The sequence below is a fragment of the Callorhinus ursinus genome, unplaced genomic scaffold, assembly GCF_003265705.2.
Source record: "Callorhinus ursinus isolate GAN/ISIS: 27379988/994484 unplaced genomic scaffold, GSC_fseal_2.0 scaffold10, whole genome shotgun sequence".
Lineage (NCBI taxonomy): Eukaryota > Metazoa > Chordata > Mammalia > Carnivora > Otariidae > Callorhinus > Callorhinus ursinus.
The window spans coordinates 76,700,066-76,727,829 of NW_027397072.1; the positions used below are offsets into that span (position 1 = coordinate 76,700,066).

The following is a 27,764-nucleotide window of genomic DNA, read 5'->3' on the forward strand; positions in this document are numbered from 1 at the left end:
GAGGGTGGGGTGAAGGCGGGGTTTATCCGTTATAGAATGTGTGTGTGTGTGTGTGTGTGTGTGTGTGTGCGCGCGCGCACATTCATAGAGAGCAAACGTTCCCTGGGCTCCTGGTGTGTGCTGGCCCCTGTTGCAGGCATTGAAGAAAGAGCTGTGGACAAGACCAACAGGGGCACTGCCCTCAGGAGGCTGGTGTTCTAGAAGGGGAGACCCCGGGGCTGCCGGGGGGGTGTCAGAGAGTGCTGGGGCTGTGAGTGTGGCGAGAGTGTGTGTGTGGCTGAGGGGCCTATATGGGACCGGGGTCAGGCCCAAGCAAGTACGTGTGTGTGAACTTGAGTGTGTGCCTTTGGGGGGATCCATGGGGCCCCTGGGGTCTGGGCTAGGCAGCTGGCATGTGTCCATGCACGCCCGGAACTGGCGTGCACATGCACACCAGCCAGCCTGGGAGGCTCTGTGGCAGCCACACCTGGCTGACTCCTGGGCTGCAGGGCTCTAATTTTTCAAGTGACAGCCTATAGATCCCTCTCCACACCTGCTCAGGTGCCCAGCCGCTGGGGAGGGCCCCACTGGCCTGCTGGGGAGTGAACCTGTCTCAGCCAGCACCGCCGGCTCTCTGCCACACTGGCCCACGCTTCAAACTGAGCAGCCTCTAGCCTCTAGTTCAACACGCTGGGCTGGGCCTAGGGCCCTGACAATCGATGGGGAATGGCATCCCCCAAGCCCTACACCTGCGGCCCCACCTCCCAGCTCCCAGGAACGCCCCACCCCTGCCCCCCTTTGCAGGAGGCCCCAGCTCTGGAACCCTTCAGGACGCTGCTGGCCCATCACGCCCTGCCCAGTCACCCTGAGAGGTGGGCCAGGCTGGGCTGGACATGGCGGGGGGAGGAGGGAAGTCAGCTGGGCCCCTCTAACACCTCTTCCTCCAAGGGGCTTCTTTCCTGGCTGCAGGTGGAAGGTCCAGAGAGGCAGAGCTGGTCGGCCTCTGTGCCCCTCCCCCTGCCTCTGACTACTCTTCATTCTCCCCTTGGTGCCACCTCCCATGCATGCGCTGGGCCCTCCCCTGCTGCAGAACCTTCAGTGGCTCCCTACAGGCATTTACCAGGGCAAGCTCGAAGTTTCTCAGCCTGGTGTGCTGTCTTTCCCACACTACGACCATCTCCGACTCCCCAGCAATACCCTCTCAACTAGGCTCCGGCTCGGCCTCGGCGTCTGTGCCTGCTGCTTTCCCTCCAGGGCAACTAAAGGGCATGAAGGAAAAGGCCATGTCCAGCACTAAGTGCCTTACTGACTTCATTTCATCCCATCTGCGTAACGTCCCTGCGAACTAGGTTTTCCTGTGCTCTTTGTACAAAGGAGGACATGGAGCTCAGAGGAGGGCAGCTCTTTGCTCAAGGCCACAGAGCAGGCAAAGAGCACAAGTGGGATTCACAACTGCTCCTCTGTCTCCACTGGGCTGGATGGACTGGATGGAAGAGAGAGATCCTCACTGAGTGTAGCAGCACGGAATCCTATGCCAGCAACTGGAGATAGTATCAGGGGAGGGGGACACACAAACACACACACAGGGTGCAGACGGGGAGGAGGGGAAAGGTGTTGAATTGCTCACCTCCCAGTCTTCAAACCTTCACACCTGTGACTTAGACCCCCAGTTGGTCCCTTTCAAGGAATGAGCTCTATTTCCCTTTAAAAGGGGCAAGAGTACAAAAGAGAAAAACACATTTTGTTCTGATGTCTCAAGATGTCATTTGGGGACAATTTGTCCTTTTTTCTCCCCATCTCTGTCCTCCCATTCCTCCACCCCCCACCCCAGGCTGGTCCTGGGACCACAGATAGCATTGCCTTCATCCCTGTCGTTCCCTCCCCGAGTCCACGACACCCTAAGGTTTCTAAAATCCCGGGTCTAGTGCTGAGCCCCTAGCCTGGGGGCGGGGGTGACCAGGAGATAGTTTCTTTGGGACAGTCAGGGATTTGGGGGAGAGGCCAGGGGATTTTAGCTAGCCCAAGACTCAGATCTGATCCCCTCTACTGTCTCTGATTTTTGCTGAGAAGTCCAGCTTGTTCTTGCACCATAGGCTCCGTGAGGACAGAGACTTTGTCTAGTTCACAGGCTTACAGGCTTTTTAAATAACAAACCACCCATCGCTTACTTCTGGAGACCCCACCCAATTCACAGGAAACATACTAAGACTCACTCTGATCCCACACCAAACGTCATTTTATGGGCATTTTTTAAAAAGATTTTATTTATTTGAGAGAGAGAGGGTTGGGGAGAGCAAGAGAGAGAAAGCAAAAGCAGGGGGAGCAGCAGGCGGAGGGAGAGGGAGAAGCAGACTCCCTGCTGAGCAGGGAGCCCGATGCAGGACTCCATCCCAGGACCCTGGGATCATGACCTGAGCCAAAGGCAGACACTTAAATGACTGAGCCACCCAGGCGCCCTATGGGCATTTTTTGAAAAAGGATATTCAAATAATTACAGTTGTGAAATTATCCAACCAGAGTTAATGCATTTAATTTAAAACCGACTCTAATTTCTTCAAAAGTATCACGCATACTTGGAAATACTTTGTCATGAGAACATCTAAACCAACGAATTGCTTTCAAATGTCATGAAATGTTCCTGTGTTCCCAGGTTTTCCAACTAATGAGCTTGCCATAAGATTTTGTTTGGGTGACATTAAATAATATCATTAGAGTTTCCGTTTTCTTGCCTTTTTAAAAAAAACTGTCTTGAAGCCAGGCGCCTGGGTGGCTCAGTCAGTTAAGCGTCTGCCTTCAGCTCAGGTCATGATCCGGGAGTCCCAGGATGGAGTCCTGCACTGGGCTCCCTGCTTAGCGGGGGGTCTGCTTCTCCCTCTGACCCTTCCCCGTCTTGTGCTTTCTCTCTCTCACATAAATAAATAAAATCATAAAAAAAAAAATACTTTAAAGCCAATACATGCCCCCACCCCGGATCTCAGATCTTTTTGTAGGCCCTTAAATTATTTAGGTCCAGGCACTTTGCTTATGTGACTGCAAAGGGCAGTCTGGTGCACATTGGCTCCTTAAATACTATTGGAGAGAAGTAAGAGGAAGGAATACAATGGTTTGGAAACATAATGAAGACAGCAAATTAAATAGAGATACTATTGGGTGCCTGGGTGGCTCAGTTGGTGCTATCTCTCATTCTCTCTCTCTCAAATAAATGAATAAAATCTTTAAAAAAAAAAGAGAGACATACTATTTTCATCTTTTAGATTGGCACAGACCAAAAAGCAGTGTTTTGTTTTGTTTTTAAGATTTTATTTTTAAGTAATCTCTATACCCAACGTGGGGCTTAAACCTACAACCCTGAGATCAAGAGCCAGCTAGGCACCCCATCAACAAGTGTTTTTTTTTTTAAGATTTTATTTATATACTTGACAGAGACGGAGCACAAGGAGGCAGAGAGGCAGGCAGAGGGAGAGGGAGAAGCAGGCTCCCTGCTGAGCAGGGAACCCTACGTGGGGCTCGATCCCAGGACCCTGAGATCATGACCTGAGCAGAAGGCAGACGCCCAACCAACTAAGCCCCCAGGCATCCCGAAAAAGAGTGTTTATTTGTGTCTCTGAGAAGGGAACTGGGAGGATGGAGGGAGAATTGTTTTCCGATTTTGCTAGGTTTATTTATTTATTTATTTATTTTTAAGATTTTATTTATTTATTTGACAGAGAGAGACACAGCAAGAGAGGGAACACAAGCAGGGGGAGTGGGAGAGGGAGAAGCAGGCTTCCCGCTGAGCAGGGAGCCCGATGTGGGGCTCGATCCCAGGACCCTGGGACCATGACCTGAGCCGAAGGCAAACGCTTGTTTTAACGACTGAGCCACCCAGGCGCCCCTCAATATTTTTTTAAATAATCGGTACATATTTCTTTTTTTTTTTCATTAAAATAAATCTCATTTACAGACAAATGCCTGTGGAATAAATGAAGTAAAACAAACAAATGCATGAATGAATCAATTCTAGGTCACGTGGAGGAAGGAATTGCACTGCAGCCTGGAGCCCAAGGGGCTTTGGCCACCCAGTGGAGGGGATCCACAGAAAAGGCAGAAAGCCCCAGTCTATTCTGCTGAGGGAGGTGGGGGAGGGGAGGGGTCTGGAGATTTCTTCCAGGAGGGCCTGAAGCATGGAGAAGGTTAGACAGATGATGGGGAGGAGGTGGGGGTAGGTTGGCTTTTGTCCTGGGAGGGCTGCCTCTCCATCCCTGTCACTCCCCCCAGCTCCTCCCTAGAGAGTACATCTGTTTCAAGCTTGGAAGTCCCAGCCCTTAGCATGATGCCTGGCATGTAATCTGTGGCAATAAATAGTGGTTAACTGAATGGATGGAATCACTCTTTGGTTAATCTCTAGACTACAGTGTTAGTCATTCCTGTCTCTTCCCCAAACACCTCTTTGCCGCCAAACAACAACAATAGCAAATGACTCTCTCAGGGCTGCCGTGTACAGCTGTGCAGGGTGTCTACTGCACAACTCCAGGAGGAGCCATTTTCATAGACTGGCATGTGAGTAATGCCTTCTGAAGTTGTAGGACAGGGCATACCTGCAAAACACTGTTTCTTTTTTCAAACTCAGGGGAACTGAAACCACGCTGAGAAGAGAGGAAAGAGATGGGGCCTCTTCTAATCGGACCCTACAGGGTTTCCTCCTCCTTTTCCCCCCTCCAATTCTTAAGGCCCCTCCCTTTCTTTGTTCCTCTCTTCTTTGAGTTTAAGGTGATTTAGCTAAATCTGGCCAATTACTCTCTCCCTCAACTACAGAGTAATTAAGCCAGATCAGTGAGTGTCAAAATGCTAGATGGAGTCTGTCATGGCCTTTCCTTTTTCTCTTTAATTTCTGTCATTTGTGTTTTATTCTTTCTGATAGCAAACATCACATGTTTCACGCAAGTTCAAACAGTACCAAAATAGGTAATACACCAAGAGAAACCAATGCTTCTGGAAAATCACTGCTAACTTTTTTTTGGGGGGGGGCGCTTTTAATTCTGAAAATTTCAAATGTATAGTCACAAGAAGAGCACAAAGATTCTGGTAGACCTTTTGCTCAGATGTATCACTTGTTTACATTTTATCCCTTTATTACTCTTTCTCTGTCTGAATCCCTGTGTTGTGTGTGTGCGTGTGTGTGTCTACAGTTTTTTTCCCAAACTATATGAGAGAAAAGTGTAAGCCTTATGCTCTTTTACCTCTCAAGGTTTCAGGGTGTATTTCCCAAGAACAAGGACGCTCTCTACCAGTGTAGGATGTACGTATCCCCTGCAGTTAACAAAATCAAGAAACTCAGCCTTGATAAACATGGCTCTCCTCATCCACGCAGTCCATGTTCAAACTCAGTTGTGTCAGATCTTTTCATTTGTGTCCAGCCAAACTAGAAAAATCTGGACCAGTTTTTCTTAAAGCCAACATGTATTTAGCTTTAAGGATTATGCTTAACTCTAAAATCAGGCTCTCCTCTGCCGTTTTGTTTTTACTGGTGCTTAGACTGTCCCCTTTGAATGATGGTGACAGCAGAGAGTAGGTTGTTATTTGCTTTTGAGATTCTTACTTGGCAAAATAAGAAGCGGGCGATCTTCTGCTAGTCCTTCAACTTCTTTTGCAGGGATCCCAAGGTGTGGTTCCCCCATCAAGGCTAACGGTCCCTGGTTCCAGGTGGGTCAGATCACCAGAGACGTCCCCTGAAGCCCAGCGGACAGCACAGCCACTCCCAACGCTGGGAACGGCCGTGGGATAGGCAGCCACAGGCCCTGTCCCTCTGGAGCAAACGGTCGCTCACCCAGCAGAGTGCACCTTTACCCTTTCTGTGGCTCTCCAGCATCTGTTTGGAGTATCTCCTACCTTGGGAGCCTCGTGCGGACGTAGAGCCCTCCTCCCAACCCAGAAACCAGACCTCGCCCTCCCAGCCTCCTTTGCGGCTGCACTGCAGGCATGTGACCTGGCTCAGCCAATCAGATACACCCTCCCATGAATTCTGACTCCCGAGCAGGTGGTGCAAAGGCAGCGGAGATGGGAGGTATCTGACAGAATTGGGGGCAACAGCGGCAGCAGGAAGAGTTTTCAGGGGGCAGTGGAGCCGCAGAGCCTTGTGGTCCTCCCTGCTCTGGCCTGGAGCTGTGATTTGGGCTGAGGTTCTGGCTGCAGTCTGGTCGTCCCGGGCTCCTGCACCTGGCTCTGCAGTGGGCTCGAGGAGTCCGTGAGCTTTCCGTTGCTTGCAACCAGGAGACCCTGACCAGTAAATGCAGAGAAGTCGTATCATGGGAACGGAGAGGCGCTGGGGCTTGGAGTGTGGATACATCGGGACTTGGGCCGTGATTCCGTGTTGGTGGGCAGCCACGGAGGAATCCAGTTTCCTGATCAGGAATGTGGACGGGACACCCCATTTAGGTATCAGGTCCGGCAGCCCAGGCAGGAAGTGCCGTGGGTGAGGGGCAGTAGGGATGTGAGAGCAGAGAGCCTGGAGCCTGAGGGTGGGGCTGGGAGGAGGGAGATGAGCTCAAGGAGGGAGGGGGGTGCCTTTGTAGGAGGAGGCAGGCCAAGCTGGGTCACATGGTTCCATCTGCCCACAATATTTTTTTACCTTCTTGGATATGTCACACAGTGTATTGGTTAATAAGACAGTCTGGGGGTGGCTATTGTTTTCCTGATTGTACATATAGAGAACGATGAAGTAATTGGTACAAGATCAGAAAAGCAGAAGGGGACAGGGCCAGAATTTATACCTGGGCCTAACTCCAACAATGAGGCCCTTAACCTAAAGAGATGCTCAGATGAGGGACCCATGTCCCCGCCTCGATCCCTGAGTTTTTATATGCTTCTGGTGTGTACTTTAAGTGACATATACTCCTTGTAAGTACTTTGTGAGGCAGTTTGGTCAAGCAATAGAATCTGGGGGGGGCTGGCTCACTTTGTAAATACCGATCCTCCCCTCCTCCCACACCAGGAAAAAAATTCAGGTCCAAATAAATGAGCTGCAGCGCTCAGGCTTGGTTGCGGTTGCCTCCCCACTGGCCCTTCTCCTCCCACTACCCCTCCCCTCAGTACCTGCTGAGCTCCGGTTTGTTCTAGGTGTTTGTCCATCTCCTTCTGGACTCAGGATTAGTACTGTGGAACTAATAGTGGAAATATCCCCCTTGCTTGGGATAGATTCAGGCATGGGATATGGCTCAATTCTGGTCAATGAGCAGTGAGGAACAGTCTCTTAGGAGCTTCAGGGAAAAATTGTCCTTGATCTTAAAAGGGGACACAGGATGAGGTGTTTCCTGGGTTTGTTTGTTTTGTTTTACTGTTATGGACATTGTTGTGTAGCAATGTGATGTCTGGGGTAGCAGCAGCCATCTTGTGACCATGAAGAGAGCTAGCGAAGGACAAGGCAATATGCTGAGAATGGCAGAGGGGAAGGAAAAGAGGAAATAGCCTGAGTCCTTGATGATGATGGTGAACTGCAGGATTAACCTCTGCCGAAGCTACCCTTCCTCTGGACTTTTTGTTCTGTGAGATAATACACTTCCCTTATTGTCTAAGCCAACTGAATAGAAATTCTGTGTTTCTGGCCACTGAAACACAGAATTTTTTTTTTTTAAAAGATTTATTTATTTATTTGACAGAGACAGAGAGAGCAGGAACACAAGCAGGGGAGTGGGAGAGGGAGATGCAGGCCCCTCGCCGAGCAGAGAGCCCAACGCCGGGCTCGATCCCAGGACCCTGGGATCATGACCTGAGCCGAAGGCAGACGCCCAATGACTGAGCCACCCAGGCGCCCCTGAAAACATCTTTACTAGCGCAGGAACCATGGGACCAAAAGATAAACACCTGACATAATAATCTGATATGCTAATAGCTGACAGCAGGGACAATAGCCATTGGTTAAATGAGGAAAATCTGATTCCTTAACCACAAGAGGCCCTAAGAATTTCTTTCTTTCTCTGCAACATGAATTGCATGGGCCCTACATTCTGCATCTTGTCCAGGCATGTGGGAGGGCTTCTATCAGAGGAGAGGTCCATTCCTGGCCAGCTGAACTTCTGACTCCCATTTCCTGTAGGGTCAGCAGAGGAAAGCAGCTTTATTTACTGAATCAGGATGGAAAACAGATGTCCAAACACCCCACTGGGCCCAGGCTCACTCTGGACAGAGGCTGGGCCTGTTCTCAGTCCTGACCCACTCACCAGTCCCCTGTTCCCCATATCGAGTCCAGATGTGGCTTCTTCCAAGCTCTAATAATAATTTTGATTTGTTGCGGTTAAGTAACCTTTGCCCCCAGCTCAACCCTAAACTCTCCAAGGAGAAAAATAGGAGTTATATTATGAAACTTTTGTAAGCAAGCCTGGGTGGGACACAGAGGAATATGGACTTGAGAAGCAAACCAACGTGGGTTCAACCACAGCGTGGTCTCACCCTAATGGTGTGATCTCAACTATTGTATCAGTCAACAGCAGCTGTGTAACAAGCCACCGCAAAACTCAGTGGCTTAAAACGGTAACTGTTTATTTGCTCATAGTTCTAAATTTGGGCTGGGCTTGGTAGGACAGTTCATTTGTTCTCCACATAGTGTTGTGTTTTGGAAGTGAAGTCAGATGGGACGTTGGAGCATGTGCACGAGCTGAGGAGACCTGTACAGTTCATCTGCCCTGTTCTTTGCTTCCCTGTCCCTATGTAGACCCTTTTCCTTTTGGTCCTTCCTTACTCCTCAGCAAGCTGAAGGTAGAAAATGTTGGTAGCATGTGTGCTGCCACGAAGAGAAGCTCTTCCCATCAGCAGCCCGAGGTGATCTCTGAAAATGGTTCGCTATTCACTTGACCCAGAAAACCCCATGACATCACTTAAATGGAGAAAGTCAAATCCTCGTGTTCCCTTTAAGAATACCCAAGAAACTGCCCAGGCCATCCTGGATATTCATTTGTGAAAAGTCATCAAGTCTATGAAAGATGGCACCTACAGAAACAGTGTGTTTCTGTTCCGCAAATAAATGGTGGAGCCTTGCTCACGCCAAACAGTGGGGGCTGGGTATGCGGTCAGGAGCCCAAAAAAGAGTACTAAATTTTTGCTGCATGTGCTTAAAAATGTCAAGTGTAATGCTGACCTTAAGGGTTTAGCTGTAGATTTTTCTGGTCAGGGAGCACATCCAAGCGAACAAAGCCCCTGACCTTATAGAGCTCATGGGCAGACAAACCCCTAACGTGAGCTCTCCTTGCCACATTGAGATGACCCTTACTGAAAATGAGCAGGTTCTTCCCAAAGTAGGAGAGGAGGTTGCACAGGAGAAAAAGCTATCCCAGAAGAAACTGAAGAAACAGAGACTTATGACTGGGAATGAATTCAGCATAAAATAAATGCAAATAAAAGTAAAGACATAGGGTGACTGGGTGGCTCAGTCTTTAGACGTCTGCCTTCGGCTCAGGTCATGATCCCGGGGTCCTGGGATCGAGCCCCGCATCGGGGCCCTGCTCATCGGGAAGGCTGTTTCTCCCTCTCCCGCTCCCCCTGCTTGTGCTCTGTCTCTCTGTCAAATAAATAAAATCTTTGAGAGACACAGAGCGAGAGGGAACACAAGCAGGGGGAGTGGAAGAGGGAGAAGCAGGTTTCCAGTGGAGCAGGGAGCCCGATGCGGGGCTCGATCCCAGGACCCGGGATCATGACCTGAGCCGAAGGCAGACGTTTAACGACTGAGCCACCCAGGCGTCCAAAATCTTAAAAAAAAAAAAAAAAAGACAAGACAAGACATAAAAAAAAAGCAGAAATAAAACTGAGTTAGTTTTGTGCAGTGTTTCCACTGTTCTTGTAACAATGAAGTACATATGCATATATGAGCTATGGAATATTAATTGCATAATTTTCGTGAGTCCACATACGTGGTAAATGCTCTCATTTGAAACTGACAGTAATGTAAAGCTGAACAGTAAAATTCACGCTAGTATTTAAATTAAAAATTTTTTTCTTACTTAGAACAACATTAAGTAGCAAATAAAAAACACCATGATGTTGGGAGGGGGTAGGGGGCTGGGCTAACAGGGTGATGGGCATTAAGGAGGGCACGTGATGTAATGAGCACCGGGTGTTTTATAAGACTGATGAATCACTGACCTCTATCTCTGAAAGTAATAATATACTACATATTAATTAAATTGAATTTAAATAAAAAATTTTATTTATTTATTTTTAAGATTTTATTTATTTGACAGAGAGAGCACAAGCAGAGGGAGAGAGAGGGAGAAGCAGGCTCCCTGCTGAGCAAGGAGCCCCATGTGGGACTCGATCCCAGGACCCTGGGATCATGACCTGGGCCGAGGGCAGCTGCTTAACCGACTGAGCCACCCAGGCGTCCCTTAAATTAAAAATTTTAAAAAACACAGCACGATGACTTGAGAGAGAGACTATGGAAGAAAGGAGAGCTTTATAGTTTAGTATCTTTAATGACTTTTTTTTTTTTTAACTTTTTCAACAAGGAGCCCCACATTTTCATTTTCTCTGGATTCTGCAAATGTAACTGACCCAGGGGGCCAGGTCTCTTAAGTTAAGGCAGGCTTAGGTCTTCACTTTGGTCACATTCTATTGGCCAAAGTGAATCACAAGGCCAGTTCAGAGTCAAGGGGGTGGGGGAGGGAAACAGACACTGAGGTGTTTTTTTTTTTTTTAATTTAAGTAATGTCTACTCCCGGCCTGGAGCTCAAACGCACAGCAGTGAGATCCAGAGTCACATGTTCCACCGACTGAGCCTGCCAATCAGGCACCCCCAGACTCCAAGTCTTGAAGGAAGCATTTGATACAGCAATGAGAGGAACTGTTGGTGGCCATCTTTGAGGGCAATATTCAACAACCATTGGTCAAAACTTCTCTCCTCCTCAGGCTTCTGATCTGTAATACAGGAATAATTCTATTTACTTCCCAGGGTCATTTGAGAATAAAAGCATATTGTGGTTGCAATTCTCGGAACATGGCGGACAGCACATTCAGGATTGGCTGCTCCCCTTTAACCTTGCTTTTTAAAATGCTTACCTATTTGCTATCTCATTCCATCCATCCATTCATTCATTCAGTATCTCTTGAGTCCTGTGACCCAGGTACTGCCCTAGATGCAGAGAACACAACAGACAAAAGTCCCTGTCCCCACGGAGTTTACATTTTGATAAGAGAGACAGGCAAAAGTTATCCTCAACTATGTGGTGTTCGGATGGTGAGCGATGCTAAGAAGAAAAAGCCAGAGAAGGGGATAGAGAGTGCTGAGGAGGGGCTGCCCTGTGTGGCCAGGTCCTCTGAGTCAATCCTGAAGGCAGAGCCATGAGGATATTCCGGGCAGAGGGAAGGGCCAGCGCAAAGGCTCGGGGAGAGGGGATGGCCGGGGTGTTTGGGGAACAGTCAGGGGCCCGGGGTGCCTGGAGCTGAGAGCCACAGGAGAGAGAGGGCAGCTCTTCGCGAGCCATTGGCAGGATTTTGCCTTTTACTGCGGAGGAGATAAAAACACAGGGGCAGGTTTGGAGGAGGGGTTAGTGGTTGCAGTGGGGAGCAAAGAAGGGGGTGGGAGGCCAGTGGGATGGTGGCCTGGCCAGGGTGGTCATGGTGGAGGTGGGAGAAGTGGCCGGATTCTGAATGGTTTCTTGGAGGTCAGCAGGCGGGATTTACCTATCAACTCTCAGTAAATCAATCTGGTATGGAAAGCAGGTATTATTCAATTCTCATTTTATAGAAGAGGACATCTGAGTGATTTGCGCAATGCCATACAGCTTCTAAGTGGTGTCCCTGGGCAGGCAGGAAGGCTATGGGATCTGTCTGAGGCTGACTAGTAATGGGATGTGTGTGGTCTGCCTGTGGGTGTGTCTATGACATGCCTTCTCTGGGTCATCTTTTTTTTAAAGAGAGAAAGAGAGCACATTAGGGCATGAGAGGGGGGCGGGGCAGAAGGAGAGGGAGAGAGAGAATTTTATTTATTTATTTATTCATGAGAGACAGAGAGACAGAGAGGCAGAGGGAGAAGCAGGCTCCCCACTGAGCAGGGAGCCTGATGTGGGACTCGATCCCAGGACCCTGGGATCATGACCTGAGCCGAAGGCAAACGCTTAACCATCTGAGCCACCCAGGCGCCAGAGAGAGAGAATTTTAAAGATTTTATTTATTTATTTGACAGAGAGGGAGAGTTAGAGCAGGAACATAAGCAGGGGGAGTGGGAGAGGGAGAGGCAGGCTTCCTGCCGAGCAGGGAGCCTGACACGGGACTCGATCTCACGACCCTGGGATCATGACCTGAGCCGAAGAGTCGATCTCTTAACCAACTGAGCCACCCAGGCGCCCCTCTCTGAGTCTTATTTGTCCCCTGATCTCCATCTGTGACCAACTTCCACCTTCTCTCCTCTTTCCCCTCCTGTCTTGTAGACACAAATTCGTCCTGCCCCCCAGGCCCATTTCCAAAGGGCCTATGTACTTCCGGTGCCCAGGGGAACCAAGCTGTGTCAATGAGAGTGTTTAAGTTTGTGCGTGACTCTTGTCATGCTCCCGTGCCTTATGTGAGTGTGCATGTCCCCCGTGTCTGAGTGTTACTTTGGCCATGTGAGGGTGTCCATGCATGTCCCTAGTTCTGAGAACCTACGTGTGTGGGGGCTTCAGGACCCGAGTGTGTGTGAGCCTGTGTGGTGTGCCTGTGTGTGCAAATGCGTGAGTGCATGGAGGTGTTCTCTCTCCCCTCCACCCACTCAGATTTGCTCCCATCCTAAAACACGCAGGCCAAGCCTACCTCTTCCCCTTTCTGATTCCTGACCTTCCACTGCCCCATCCGTCAGAACCACACAGGCTAGCCTCCCGTCCTTTGCCGGTGGTCCGGCTGGTTTCGAGGGGAATCCATTTCCTAGACTGCAGGGCAAGGTGGGCCTGCGTGCACACCCCACCCTTGGTCAACCTTCAGCTACATCTCTTGAGGTCAATGGCCCCTCCCTCCGCCTCCCCTGCGGGTTTCTTTAATGGAGGGAGGGACACTGACCTCAGAAGGGTCTGGCAGGCGGGTCTGGTGGCCTCCAGCAGGCTGAGGCAGGTGGGCCAGAAAGTGGTTGCACCCCGGGCTTCCTTCCTCCCTGAGGGTGGCCAGGAGACTCTCCAGGCAGCAGGCTGGAAGTCCACACTACATTGTCTCAGTGAGCTCCCAGGGGCCCGTTGTCGGGGCCTTGGGACCCCAGAGACTTGTCCCCACTTAGGGAGGCCTGTGGGTCCCAGGGCAGCTTGGCCCTACTCTTTGCCTCCTTCCCCCACTCTCCCTTTAGGAGGCCTCAGGCCTCCTCCCCAGCTCTAGCCCCAGAGCATTCCATGTGCTCCTTCTGGTCTAAACCCTTTTCCTTCTCCGTCCCCTTCTTCTCCAGACATTGGTTCCTCTGAGAACCCGTTGGCCTCTCCTACAGGTACCAGAGGATCCGTTTTCTTTAACGCACTGGACATTGGACCCTTGCTTGGAGCAAGGTGAGGAGGTGCCTGGAGGCATGGGGTCACTTGAGTCCATCCCCCAGGTCAGCCTGCCCTTCCCTCAGTCCTGACCAGGCACACTCGAGCCTCAGGGCCTTTGTTCTAGTCCTTTCCTCTGTCTGGAATGTTCTTCCCCAGACCCTGCTTGGCTTCTCCCTCTCCAAGCGTTTGTCAACCTATCATCTTGCCAATGGAGCCTACTTGGTCTACCCAATTTAATACTGTGGCCTGACTGCATGCACACACGCCTCGCACCCTCCTGCCCATCTCCTGGCCCTGGCTCCGCCTCCCTGATGTCTCATTACATCCGTCATCTCCTTACATACAACAGAGTGTGTTCTGTCTACTGTGTCGTCCCTCTGAGAGCGTTGGCCCCAGGAGGGCAGGGATCTCTCTGGCACTCCCCAATATTTCCCAGGTGCCTGGAACCGTGTGGGGCCATTTGAGCTGCTCCAGAGACATTTGTTGTGGTTGTTGGCACGGCTGCTGAGAGAAGAGAGAACCTGTGGGAGAAATGGCTGTTCCTTCCCCTGGCCTGTGGTCAGAGGGCTGGACTCTGTGCCCACCTGGCGGGGGAGGTCCGGCTCCCTCTACCCCATCCGCCTTCCTGGGGGGGGGGGGCGGACACCGGGCCAGGGAGCCACACCCCCCGTGCTGGCCCCGCACATGCATGTTGGCATACACCTGCGCACCCGGCCTCTGTGGCCCCACCACCCACCACCTGCTGACGTGGCTGTGGTTTTGAGGCCCCAGAGGTGCAGATTAGAGACAGAGTGTCCTGTTTTCTGCGGCTGCAGAGGCAGGTGGGGGTGGCGGACGGGCTCCCCTGCAAACAAGTGCACGCAGAGGCCCCTTGGCCTCCCCTTCTTATACGCCCATGCACACGCAGTTACGCACACACAGACAGACAGCCGGGTGGCCCAGCAGACATGCTGCTCTTAGGTCTCAGCACAGGAGCTGTGCCCCTGTCTGTACCAGGCCCCGCCGCAGCTGGGGAGAGGGGGCAGAGAAAGAGGCTGGGAGCTCCCTCCCCTGCACTGGAGCTGCCACCTTCAGTGCTTCATGCCCACCCAGCGTGGCCACATAGCTACATTCGCCAGTTCTTTCCTCTGGGGGAAGCAGTGCCCTCTTTTGCCTTCTCCTGTCAAAACCACATCCCCGGAGGAGGGGGCCTGCATTCAGCCCTTGGTGGGATGTCGCTCCTGCGCTCCATGGCGCCCATGGTGGCTGGCTGGACTGCCACGCAACCCCCCCCCCCCCGCCGCGCCCCAGGTGCCTGCCAGGTCCAGCCTGACCCCCTGTGCCCGTGCCTTCGCTGCTCCAGGAATCCCCGCTTGGAGGGGAGATGAGTGTGGCCCCCGGAACCAGGCCTCCTGGGTTGAATGTCAGCCCTGCATGACCTTAGGCAAGTCACTTCACCTCTCTGTGACCCAGTTTCCTCCCTGGCAGAGCTGTTGTAAAGAAGAAATAGGTTCATATATGCCAAGTGCTTAGCCCAGCACGTGCTGCGCAGGGAGGTTGTCAGTAAATGTGAGCTGTTGCTATGATGGTTTCCTGCCTCAGAGCCAGGAGGACCTGAGAAATGGCCTGGGTTGGGGCTTGCGGCCCACGGCTGGCCTCCCAGACCGAGCCAGCAGGTTCCAGACCCACCAGGAGCTTGTTGGAGACTCAAGAGGGCCAGGCAGCAGGTGGGCCTGGGGCAGGGGCTCACACCTCAGCCTGCAGCCACCTGTAAGACAGGAATCCCCCAATCTCCCAGCCTCAGGCTTGTCCCCCGCAGCCTCCCCGTTCTCCACGCCCCCGGGCCTTGCAAGGCACCCCTCGGGCCATCTCCCGCAGTAGGAATGCCTGTCGACCCTGCTTCCTGAGCACGCACAGTTCCTACTTCCCAGGGCCTCAGGCTCCTCAAGTAGGAGAGGGAATAAAGGTTCCTACATCACAGGATTAATGTCAGGGGAGGTCATGGATGAAAAGTGTACGGCCCTGGCAGCCAGTCATGGCCACCTCCCATGACTGCCTGCACCCCAAGGCTGGCGGGTCCTGCTTGCTGCTCCAGGGCTCCCAGCGGTGTCCAGGAACCCAGACTCATGGCAGGCCTCGAGATACAGCTCTTGCTGATGGGGGACTGGAAAGAACTGGGAGTCCTGGGAACTGACAAGGGGGCGTGATGACTGAAGCTTGAGGGTAGACAGTGCTCACCCCAAACAGAGCTCGAATGAAGGAGGAAGGAAGAGAGGACCAGCTGAGCACACCCTGGGCCCCAGAGGAAGTTGAAAGCTGGCCCTGGCGGTATGACAGTTCAAGGGACCGCACCACACCACAGCTCCCCACCCTGCCCTCCCTCGCCTGCTGACTGACGTCAATGGGGAGTGCATGACCCTGCCTGCCCCCCCCAACGCCGTGAGCCCCTGGCTCTGTGAGGTGGGGTCCCAGCCCAGGGGCTCCCACAGCTACTCTCCACACAGCGGGGCGGCCAGCAGAGCCTTGTGTCTGTGTCCGCATTGCCCTCTCCAGGTTCCTTTAATGAAAGGCACCCAGTCAACAGCACCTCTTTACTTCCCCACACCGCCTCCCATCTCTCAGGTGTGGCCCTGGAAGGTATCTATTAAGCACCCACTATATACAAGGTGGTTTCGTATCCATGAGCTCATTTAATCCTTCACAATAGCCTGAAGTGAATAGTTTAAGGATAAGGGAAACAGCTCAGAGAGGCTAAGTAAACTGCTTGAGGTCACACAGCTTGTAGGTGACCCAGCTGGCCTTCCAAGGCAGGCTCCTGTCATGAAGTTTGTTATGCCTACAGGTGAGTGACTTCATGCTGGAGGAGCCCTTGGAGAGTCAGTGCAGCTAGGCCTCTTGTTTGTCAAGGAGGAAATGGACACCCAGTGCTGGGAAGTGAGTGCCCTAGGCGGTGCCGAAGGCCGCTGTCAGAACCAGGCAGGATTAGGGAACTTTCTTCTGGCATTGGGTGCCTGGCAGGAGGGGCTCTGCCAGGAAGCCTTCTTCCTTCACCGCCTCCAGCTCTCCACTCAGAGGCCAACTCCTCAGAGAAGTCTTTCTGGCTAGTCCTAGCTGAAGTAGGGTTCTATCATCCTCCACCTCCTGGCCTGGCTTTATTTTTCTTCATGGCACTTACTGTCCCTTGAAGTTTTATGCATCATGTTATTTATTTCTTGTTCCCTCACCCCTACCCCAGTTAGAATGTGAGCTCCATGAGCTCGGGGCAGATCTATCTTGTACCTGGCACAAACTCAACAATTTTTGTGTGGAATGAATGAATGAATGGAGTCAGATGGTCAAGAAAGAAACTTATGCTTTATGGGGGAAAGTTTGGTGTGAAGGTGAACTTATTAAGGGCAAACTAAATAGATAATTCTAGGTGGAAGAGGGGAGTGAGAAGTAATTTAGAAAAGAGAAGGGGCGGGGCCAGCATGTACAGACATGAGGTCTGGCACACAGACTGTAAAGTGGTAAGCCCCCCCACTTGTTCAGTTCTCAACTTGGACAACCATACATGACCACCCTGGGGGTGGGAAGAACACAGCAGTTTTGACCCCCTCAGCAGACCCAAGGGTGTGAGGGAGTGATGAATCGAGGCAGCTCTACAGGTGCCTGCAGCAGGAGGAACAGGCTGTACCCACCATGAGGACACCACGTGGTCTGGTCGTGGTTAGCAGTTTGCCATCCGGTGGCATTGTCTCTGCAGAAGGTCATCCAGCCAGGGAGGCGAGGGGAGCAACTGTTCTGCTGTAAGCAATCTCTAGTACCTGGAGGGATGCGGGTGGGGAAATCACCCCAACACACCCCCCACACACCAAATGCTGTGGACAGAGATGATCACAGCAGCGCAGCGGGGAGGGCTGTTTCCTGAGCCAGCAGTGAACTTTGGAAGCGGAGGACACTGTGTTCTGAGACTTCACTGAGCAGAGGACGCGGTGAAGAACCTGTCCTGGCCTCCTCCTTCCTCTCCAGTCCTTCAGACCGGGCACAAAAACGATCACCCTGTGATTGTGGGGCCTGTCTCCGATGAGTCACCTTGCCCACAGCAAGCCTTTCGGGGTGATGTTATCGGCCCCTCTGCTTACTTAATTCCCTGGTTGACATCACCACCGCCTGGTCTCCTTCTCGGCACTGCAGCCTGCAGGCTGGCATATCCTGGAAGGGAAGGTGGTGTAGGCCTCTTGCCAGAAGCCACCAGGGCGGGTAAATGGGGACCCTCAGTCACGTGGCCGTTAGCCTCAAGGTGCTTGGCCTAGTTTCTTGACTTGCTGGACAGAGGTCTCCGTTTACCTCCCAGCAAATGCTCTCTGGAGTCTGCATTCTTGGGGTGCAGTCCCCAAGTCCAGTCTTCTGCTGGCTCAGGCATGTGTTTCTAAGTTCTGTCTCATGCAGGCCTATCTGCCTCCAAGCCTCTGTGATGGGCCTTTGGGTTCCCAGGCTCTCCCAGGCTCAGACTGGGCTGCCCTGCCGGCCTTCTCCCCGCCTCCCTGTCCAGCCAATTTTCCCCGGGGACCCAGCTCCCTCGGAGGCCCCAGCTCCTTCCTTGCTGCTGCCCTAACCCCAACCTGGAGGGCTGCCTCCTGGGAGCCGAAGCCTGTCCTCCCCCCACCTTCCTCCTCCGCCGCCACCTAGCATTCCCTCTGGCCGCCCTTCTCAGTGCCGCCCTGTGGTCAGTGGCACATGGTAGGGGCCATGGAGTCAGCGGAGCAGGGATGACCAGAGACACATGCCGTTCCACGTCAGCCTCAGCCCGGTCTCTTCTGCGGCCAGGTGCCATGAGGAGGGAAGGGTTCGGTCCCCCGCCCACCATCTAAGGTGGATAGCAGAGGGGGGAGGCTGGGAGGTGCACGAGGCCCTCCGCTCAGGCCACAGGGGCAGGACCTCAGTCCTTGATGGGAGGCTGCCCAGGCTTGGCACGTCAGGGAGGCCCTGAAGGGAAGTGGGTGGGGCCAGGCAGGGAGAAGAGCCAACCCTTTGAACAGCCCAAGCAGCATCCTCTGTGGCCCCTGGAGACAGCACCTCAAATGTCACTCCCTGAGGCCAGGGCAGGGGGAGGGGGAGGTTGCTCAACACCATTCACGATGAAATGAACTGTTCTTAGAAGGAAAAAGAAAAAACAAACAGAAAACCCCCAAACCCACCACTGAGGTCCCTCCTCTTACCCCCAGCAGCTCCTGAGCGGCTCCTGAGAGCAGATAGCATACCTGGGCCATGGCCAGCTCTCCCCGACTCACCCTCGTGGCCAGAAGGCCATCAACTGGCCTGGCCACTCTGCACCCAAACACTGGCTGCCTCAGCATCCTGGAACGTCGTCGAATGCTGTTCCAAGTAAGACGGGGGTGAGTCCAGAGAGAGGCATGGAGGAGCAAGCCTGGGCTCAGCCCTACACACCCCAGTCTTTTTGAGCTTCTCTTTCTCCACCTGTCAAATGGAGGAAACCATCGAGGACTCAATGAGATAATAAATGTGGAAGTGCTTAGCAGTGTTCACTAGCCAGCCAGGAGGCGGGGGTGGGGGAGGGAGGTCCTGCAGAGAAGGGAAAAGGGAGTCAGGAAGAGTTTCAAAGACGAGGCCATACCTCAGTGATTTAAGAACTTTAAATCAGTTGACTCCGTCTGCTCTGGAATCTTTTAGCTTCCCTTTAAGCCCTGAGTTGAGTTCTTATTCATGCTGTCAGGGAGGTGCACACCTTGAGAGTGATGGGCACCACTGCTGAACTTAGCTTGTGGTCAGCTCAGACCCCTGGATCCCTTTTCAAGTTTGAGAACACAGGATCCTCAGGGTAGTCTAGTGGGTGTTCTACTGTAGTACTTCCCTTCTAGGCCACAGACTGAGCTCAAATTCTAGTCAACCCAGACTGCTTTACCTCAGTGAGTATAGCCTGATTCTGGCTGTAGCTTGAGCCTGTATCCCTCTTTAATCCTGAGCCCAAAGCTCACCTCCACTTACATAGCTAGGCCCCACATACCTCAAACTCATTTATTCCAGACAACCTGTCTTTCTCAGTAGCCCCTCCCTCCGCTTGGGTGCTAGATTGTAGTTCATGGTAAGACTCGCCATCACGCAAGCCAGAGGCTGAGTCATCCTTGACCACTGCCTTCTGTCCATCACATCTGATTAGCCATCTCATTTAGTGGATTCTAACACTTTGGTATTTTGAGTTTTTACCCTTCCCCTCTCCCTGCCCCCATTTCTGTAATAGTTTAGATACTCATCTCTTTCCTTAAGAACAGTAGAACCAATCTCACCTCCTGGGCCATCCTCCATATAGCTGCCGGGGGCGGGGGGCGGTCTCTGCTGATGCAATGAAACCCTCCCCTTCCGGTAGCTCCTGCCAGCCCCCCTTCCCCACTGCCCCCCCTACCCCCCTCCCCGGCCTCAGGCCCCAGCACTGTAGGACACGGACAGGCCATGTGCATGTTGGGAAAAGCTGGGCTGAAACTGCTCGCTTAGGTTTGCTCAGGCTGCTGAGAATGCCCATCCCCTCCTTGTCAGCCTAGAGAGTAGTAACCTCCTCCTCCAGGAAGCCTCCCAGACTGCATATGTATGTGTGGGTTGCTCCTTCCCCAGTGCCCTGGCTGTACTCTGTTCATTGCATAGTGAGTGCGCACTGCCCTGTGGTGCCTCCCCGGCTGTAGACTCATCTTTATTCTCTCTCCTCCTGGACCCTGATTCCACCAAGAGAGCAGTGGGCGCGTGCCAGGCAGGCCTGGGGGGTATTCAGCTTTGCCCCCTTCCCACTGGGGACTTCAGACAGTTATCTCCGAACTTTCCTTCCCTTGTCTATGGGTTGATACCATTACCTGCTTCTCAGGATGGGTCACTGAGTCAGTCAAATGCTTGGCACAGAGCCTGGCACACCACAACCGTGGTAGCAAATGGCACCGACGGTTTCCACTGTTGTTACTAATTACCAGGACCTGGGAAAAAGTGCTGACACCTCAGCCCCCCTGTCCCTTCCCTAGAGCTCTCCTTCAGCTCAGCCCCTTTGGTCTCTGCCTCTGCTACTCCGCTTTCTGGTTGTCTGCTCTCCCCACCTGGACAAGGTTTTGGGCAAGGTTGCCTGTTCCCCTTTTACACACTGTTCCTCCCAGGACAGGCCCTCCCCCCACCCCCGCCCCCGCCCCCAGCCCAGTGCTGTCCACACAGGGCTGCAATACTCAGTGTCAGACTATTCTCAGCTGGGGCTCAGTTTGGGCTGCCTCGTTTACCTCCCATACTGCAGTTGAGGTGGTTTGTTCAACAAAGCCCCGAAGTGTGCCCCCAGCCACACAGGGAATGCAATGCCGAACCCGCAGGCTAGTACACCGGGTCTTCTGAGGCTCCAAAGCCAAGACTCTGTCCACTCTGCCCTGCCGCCATCCCTTCCAGTCTTTTTTGCATCTATATAGCTCAGCCTCCTCATCTGCAAAATGGGCATAATAGTTCCTTCTCCTTCTTCCTCATCCGGAGGAAGGGAGAACAATGGGGTCAGTCTGCGAAGATGTGAGGAGCTGGAGACCCTGCCGTGTTCCAGGCAGGGAAGTCTGGCTGAGGTATGTGGGGGGTGGGGCACAGAACAGGACAGAACAGGAGGTGAGGGAGGCTAGTCCTGCCTGCACCCGCCCAGCGGCCCAAGCCCTGTGCCTGAGTCCACAGTGCCCCCTGCTGGTGAGTCGTCCCTGAAGCTCCCTGTGGGCAGCACCAGCTCCACGCTTCGCTTTTCCCCAAGGTGACCACCGGGAAGGCGTGGCCCCTGCCCTCAGGGAGCTCGGTCTGAGGGTGGACGTGCACCCATGGCTCAGGAAGCCCAGACTGGGGCGGGGGGGAGCCAGCGCCTCTGTCTGAGAAGGGAGCTTCTTAGGCCAATGAATTCACCATTCTTCTCCCATAAATCCACTGAAATCAGTGGTTCTCAGCCGGGCATGGTTTTGCCCCCAGGGAACATTTGGCAATGTCGAGATAATTCTGGTTGTCGTGACTAGAGGAGGTGCCACTGGTGTCTGGCAGGTAGAGATCAGGGATGCTGCAAACCATCCTACAATGCAGCCCCATGACAAAGAAATACCCAGCCTAAAATGTCAATAGTGTCAAGGTTGAGAAACCCTGATTTAAATGAATTCACAGATTGGGTGTTAAAATAGTGGCCGGGAAGGGGGTAATGGCTCATGCAGGGGATGGGGACAGAGCAGCCTCCCCTCCATGTGGCCTTTTCAATCTCCCGTGCCTCACCCACGGCTGCCTGGTCAAGACTTATGTAAGTGGAGGCTGATTTTAGCCAGAGGAGGAGGAACAGGGCCTCTCTAGAGGACCCATGGGGAAGTGGGTGCTGTGTGGGGGAACCCTCTGGGAGCAGGGGCTAGCTTGGCCTCAGCTTAGTCATCTGTAAAATGGGGATGGGTGTTCCCTTCCAGTCCCAATGGTCAAAGGCCCTAAACTGTGACTCTCTGCGTGCACGGGTCCTTTCCCCCCATGCTGCGGGGCGGGAGACCTCCCTCAGGGCTGAGGGTGGAGTGCCAGCCATCAGCCCCTTAAACAGATGCAGGGGGTGGGGGGGTATTGTGACTTTAATTGCCCTCCCAGGAAACAGCTGTAAGCACAAGAATGCTTTGATAGGCTTCATCAAAGCTTCTCCATGTCCCCTGGGGACTGACTGGGTGGGGGGCATGCAGAGTCTTCAGCTGGGAACAGCTGTTCGCCAGGCCCTCATGCAGAGGTGGAGGCTGTGAAGGGTGCCCCCCCCCCACTTTGGCTGGGGTTAAGAATGTCCCAAGACTGGTTACCCTGAGACAGGCCTCTCTAGGGGCTCTTTGGGGTCCTTCTCTGCACCCTTCCTGGGTGGGCTTGGGTGACTCAGGGCCCTTGGCAGTTGAGCAGAGGCAGCTTGCCTTTTGTGAAGAGATTTTTCATGGGGAGCAGTCTGACTCCGATTCCCTGGGGCAGGGGTCTGCAGGGCGGGGGGCGGGCGAAATCAGCCCTTCCAGCCCCCTTAACCCCACAGGGCCTCTGGGTCTCTGGTTAGTGGGGAGAGAGGGCCCCTGAGCGTGTCTCACCGCAGAGCTCACAGATCTGCCTCAGAGGGATCCAAACCTGTCAGGAAAAGCTTTGGTCTTTGAGGAGAACAAACAGGAACCAAAACTAATTTTGAAGCCTCTCTGCCAGACAGCACCCCTTCAGGACTTTCCACGATGAAAGTGTTGCACTCAGCACCCACCTGGCACCCCCATCCAGCGTATACATAACACCCAACTGAGTGCGAATCATGCACACGGGCGGAAGGCAGTGGGCGTGCAGCCAATTTCAGCTGCATCCCCAGCTGTGCTATATATCTGGGTGCTCATCCTGAACCCCAAATGTCCAAGGCAGTTCTGCTAAACCTTCTCCCAACTGTGCCTCCTCCCGCCGCTGAAAAAACCCAAAAACAACCCTGAGCGTGTTCCCAAAGACTTTTGTTTTTCACATCTGGCTAACACAAGAGATTACCCAACGGCTGGATTCAGGAAAGCTGTTACCCCAAGGGTGATGGTCACGACGGTGGTGGTAGTGACAGCCGGAGTCGCCAGCACTGAGTGAGCACTAGCTGTCCCCCAGGCACGGTGCGATGTGCTTTGCTGACATCACCTCATTCAACCCTCGCCGCCACCCATCAGGTAGCAACTGTTATTATGCCCATTTACAGGTCAGAAAACTGAGGCGCCAAGGAGCTTAAGGAACGTCTGTTGAGACGCCGGTGTCAGAACCGGGGAGAAAGCAGGTGGAAACGTGATGGGCAACGTGGGGCTGTGGGTCAGTGCGTGGGTGGTCTGGGTCTAACATGGGACCCCTTGGGAAGACCCCCCGAGCGTGCTCCCACCCACACTGCCTGAGCCACCTTGTAGTTCTTGGGTTAAGTATTACCCTCTGACGTCCTTCTCTGCTAGTGTGGAGTGTGTGGTCAGACCCCGGGGCCGGGGGGCCTGGGTTTTGGAGAGAAGGTCCTGAGGGGAGGTCTGCAGGCAGAGCTGGGGACTGGTGAGCTGGAGGCCCTGGTTTGTTTTTTTTTTTTTTAAGTGTGGGAAGGACTCACCCAATACAAACACAAACGCAGATGTGAAGGTACATAAGCAACTTGATAAGAGTATTGTCACAGGAATTAGGACATGATCATGAGGACAGTTTGGAATTCATAAATAAGGCCTTCTTAGAGGATATCAACTCTAGCCCCAGTTTGACTGATTGTTAAAGCATAAGGCTGAGCTAATCCAGAATATCTGCATTCCAAATATTTGACACTAGAATTAACCCTGAACACCCTGTGAATCAACGCTTTCATTTTTTTATTTTTCTTTTTCCCAGTTTGAGTGAGATAGAATTGTATTAGTTTCACACTGTGTAAGTTTAACATGCCCACAGTGATTGGATATATGGATGTATTGCAAAATGACTATGACAATAGGTTTAGTTAATATCCATCACCTTGTATAGCTGCATATTTATTTTCTTGTGGTGAGAACTTTCGAGTTACTCCCTTACTAACTTTCAAATACACAATTGGGTCGTAGTAACTGCAGTTACCATGCTGTACATTATATCCCCAGGGCTTATTTATTTTATAACTGGAAGTTTGCCCCTTTTGACCACCTTCGCCCAAACCTCCCCTGACCCCACCCCAGCCTCTGGTACCCACGATCTTTCCCATGTTTCTATGAGTTCTGTTTTTTCTCTCTTTCTTTCCTATTTTCCCCCCAGATTCCACCTATAAGTGAGACCATGCAGTATTTGTCTTTCTCTGTGTGACTTTCTCCACTGGGCCCTAGTTCTGAGAGGAGCTGTGGGCAACTTTGGAGTGAGGCCGGGAAGGAGGAGGGTGTATCCAAGCCAGAGCCGGGTTTTTTCTTAGATTGGGTAGGAGTGCATAGGAAAAAAATGCAGGGGTGGTGGAGGGGGAAGCATGAGGAACTTTCTGGAAATCTGTGCCTTTTGCCTTCTTTCTGAACTTCCCTTCTCCTCCCGTCACCCCTCCTCCCACCCAGAACCAGGATCTAATTTCCTCTTTTTTCAAAATACAACTCAAAACAGATTTAATCTCTGGGGATTGTTCTGAGAAGGAAACCTGTAGGGGCAAGTTGTCTCTGAACTTGCAAGAGAAATATATGTATCTCAAGCGTCTGAAAATAACAAGTCCATTTAGCATGTGAAGCCACTTGACTCTCTGGCTGCTGGCCCCCTGTGTCCTGCTTGCAGGAGACATCAGCGAGGGCCCTATCTCGGAGTTGGTGGATCTCTCTTGCCCCCACCCCATGGGGACTTTTCAGAAAAAGCCACAGGGCAACTCTAAATCTGGTGAGGGACCAGCCCCTGTGACCCCTGGTGGAGGCTAAGATTACAGATTCCTGGGCCTCCTTCCAGCACAATATGCTGGAATCTTCTAGAAGCCCCTGGGTATTCTGCTGCAGACAACCAGAGCAAGTCCTCTCTGAGCAACCTTGGTCGGCTAGCCAGTGGCCCTGCTCGCTCTGGTCCGTGCTGGGGGCCTCTCTTACATACTGCTTCAGAGACTGGCCTCTGCTATGGAACTTTTGAGCTCTTGAGAACTGCCACCTGCTCACGTTTCAGTCATTCTGAAGTGAGGACACATGTGATGGGATGGGTGTTGTTCAGTGTGTGAAACATGTGACTCCCTCTGGTGCCAGGTGTAGTGAGGGCACAGGGTGACACAGTAGGACATCCTGGGGTCACATGACATGTGTTGTCCCAGCCCGTACTTGAGTGGTATGGGAATGATGCTCCCTGAACTCTTTCCTCCCATCCCTAATGGCACAGATGTGAAACAGATGGTCCCCACAGAAAACCTGGGCCTTCTAGCCCTCTGGGACACACCGTCTCCAATCCACCATGGGCCCCCTACCTGTGTCTGTGGGCCACCCTACTAGAAGTCACCAGGCCGGTATTTCCAAAACTGTCTTCTAGCAACATTAGTATGTCAAGGAATGTAATAGAGCATCCTCCCACAAACATACAAAACTAGCAATATTTTCTTTTAAGATGTATTTGGAAAAAAATATGCATATGAAGAGTGATAAAATTATGAATGCACTTATCATCATATGATACTGACCAGTACATTGGGGTGCTCTCACCAGAGCACTGATGCATTGACCAGTACAAAATGGGGTACTCTACTCAGAGATGCCGGGAACTCACACTGGGGCTTGCTCATCACAGTACGCTGTGCTGGATGGGGAGACTTCTGAGGACAAGAGTCAGGATGGGCGTCCTCTCCTATGTTGGTGGACTGTTACACTGCCCGCCCGCCCCACATGGAATTGGGCATGTGGCTGGCTTTGGCCCATGTGACATTAGAAACATGATGCAAACATAGATCTGACCAGTGTTTGCTTCTCCTCTTGGGGCTTGTTCTCTTGGAACACTCTTGGGGAAGCTAGCCACCCAGTTGTAAAGAAGCATGGGTAGACAGGTGAATGATGGGACAGCACTTGGCAAGAGAGCAGCCTCGTGGAGAAGCTAAGGCACCAGATGCTTTCGTAGGTCTTCTTGAATTTTCCAGCCTAGCCCAGCTGAGAAGAACCACCCCACTGAGCCCGGCCCAAATTCCTGACCCACAGAATCATGAGAAATAAATAAACTGTCGCAGTTTTAAGCCACTAAGTTTTGGGGTAGTTTGTTACATGGCAATAGATAACTGAGATGCTTATAGTAGGTGCGTAATAAATGGGTATGGAATGAGTGAATGGCAGATCACAGTGTTGGCTCTGGGGCTAATCCCTTACGCTGGTCCCCCTCATGAAACCTGGATCACACGTACCAGCTGGTGCAATTCCTGGGATGATTAATTATATGTGTCAACTTGACCGGGGGGCCATGGAGTCCCCCGATGGTTGGTCAAACGTTATTCTGGGTGTTTCTGTGAAAGTATTTTTGAATGAAATGAACATTTAAATTGGTAGACCAGTAAAGTAGATTGCCCTCCATAGTGTGGGGGTGGGCCTCATCCAATCAGTGGAAGACCTGCAGAGAACCAAAAGCTGACTTTCCCCAGAGGAGGAGAGAATTCTGCCTGACAGCTTTGGGACTGGGACATTGGCTTTTCCTGCTTCTACACCAGCCTGCCGGCCTTCAGACTTGAACTAGGACATCAGCGCTGCAGATTCTGGACTTGCTAGTCTCTCTATAAGTGGATTCCTTATAATAAATCTCTTTATCTATCTATCTATCTATCTATCTATAGCCTATTGGTTTGGGGTTTTTTTGGAGAATCGTGAAAAGTACAGATGATGGTAGCAAGAAAGGTTTTGCTGCTATAACAAATAGCTAAACATGTGGACATGGCTTTGGGACTGGATAATAAGGACAGGCTGAAAGAGTTTTGAGGTGCATGCTAGAAAAATCCTAATCACCTCGAAGGGACTTTTGGTGGGAATATGGACATCAAAGGCCGTACTGGCGAGGGCTTAGGAAGGGGAAAAACTGCAGAGAACACAGCATTGTGGTAACTAGCATGTTGGTGGAATATGAATAGCAGAGGTGCTTCCAGTAGGATCTCAAGTGGGAATGACCAAGGTGCTATGGGAAGTGGAAGGAAAGGCAATCCTTGTTATAAAGTAGCAAAGGATTTGGCTGACTTGTGTTCTAGTGTTTTGTAGAAGGCAGATCTTGTGAGTGTCAGCGTTGGCTATTTAGCAGAGCATTTTTTCTAAGCAAAGTGTTAGAAGGGCGGCCTGGTCCCTCTTTATTGCTTATAGTAAAATGTGAGAGATGAGAGCTGGGGAGTGGGGGGGCACGGTGGAGGAATTGAAGGAATTTTTTCAGCGAAAGGAAACCAGAACTTGAAGATTTGGAAAATCCTCATATTTCAAAACACAAAAAAAGTGTGTTCTGGAGAAAACACCAAGGATGTGGCTGGATGGTCATTCTGTAAAGATGACCTATGAATTAATCAGCCTCCCCTGAAGCCAGGAATAGAGTTGGGACTATAGCAGCAGAGGCACCACCAGTGGGGACCGAAGGGACCAGAGAAAATGGAATGAAGGAAGCCTCTCGGATTTCTGGATCTACAGGTCAGGGCACTAGAGGATCCAGCTTCAAATACGGTTGTCCTTCAAGAAGAGGGAAAAGTGAGCACGAAGGTGATTCAGAGATCCTCAGAGCTGTCACTCCCACCATAGGCTCAGGGGATGCCACTGTCTCTCCTGGCCCCTTCTCAGGGTCAGGGGGCCAGGATGCCAGCCCAGAGCTGAGGGGGCAGGGCCACCGCGGAGGGTCATGGGGGTGATCCTGCCGCCCCAGTGGGCACAGAGGGCAGAACACTGAGCTAAACAAGATTGACCTGGAGCCTTTGGA

The 27,764-nt window shown here is 52.1% G+C and overlaps 1 long non-coding RNA gene across 4 annotated transcripts; it reads right to left on the reverse strand.

The window, feature by feature from the left end:
- Window positions 1–10,188: 10,188 nt before the first annotated feature.
- On the reverse strand, window positions 10,189–20,947 carry LOC112821636 (uncharacterized). Of its 4 annotated transcripts, XR_003207501.2 has the most exons (5): window positions 20,657–20,947; window positions 18,680–18,866; window positions 13,768–17,600; window positions 12,973–13,097; window positions 10,189–10,860 (listed from the first exon to the last, which is right to left on the reverse strand). It is a non-coding gene; the product is annotated as an uncharacterized lncRNA (long non-coding RNA). The 4 variants fall into 4 exon arrangements; XR_003207500.2 differs by lacking the exon at window positions 20,657–20,947 and having other exon boundaries at window positions 18,680–18,886; XR_003207502.2 differs by lacking the exons at window positions 18,680–18,866; window positions 20,657–20,947 and having other exon boundaries at window positions 13,772–18,594.
- Between the last annotated feature and the right edge of the window lie 6,817 nt (window positions 20,948–27,764).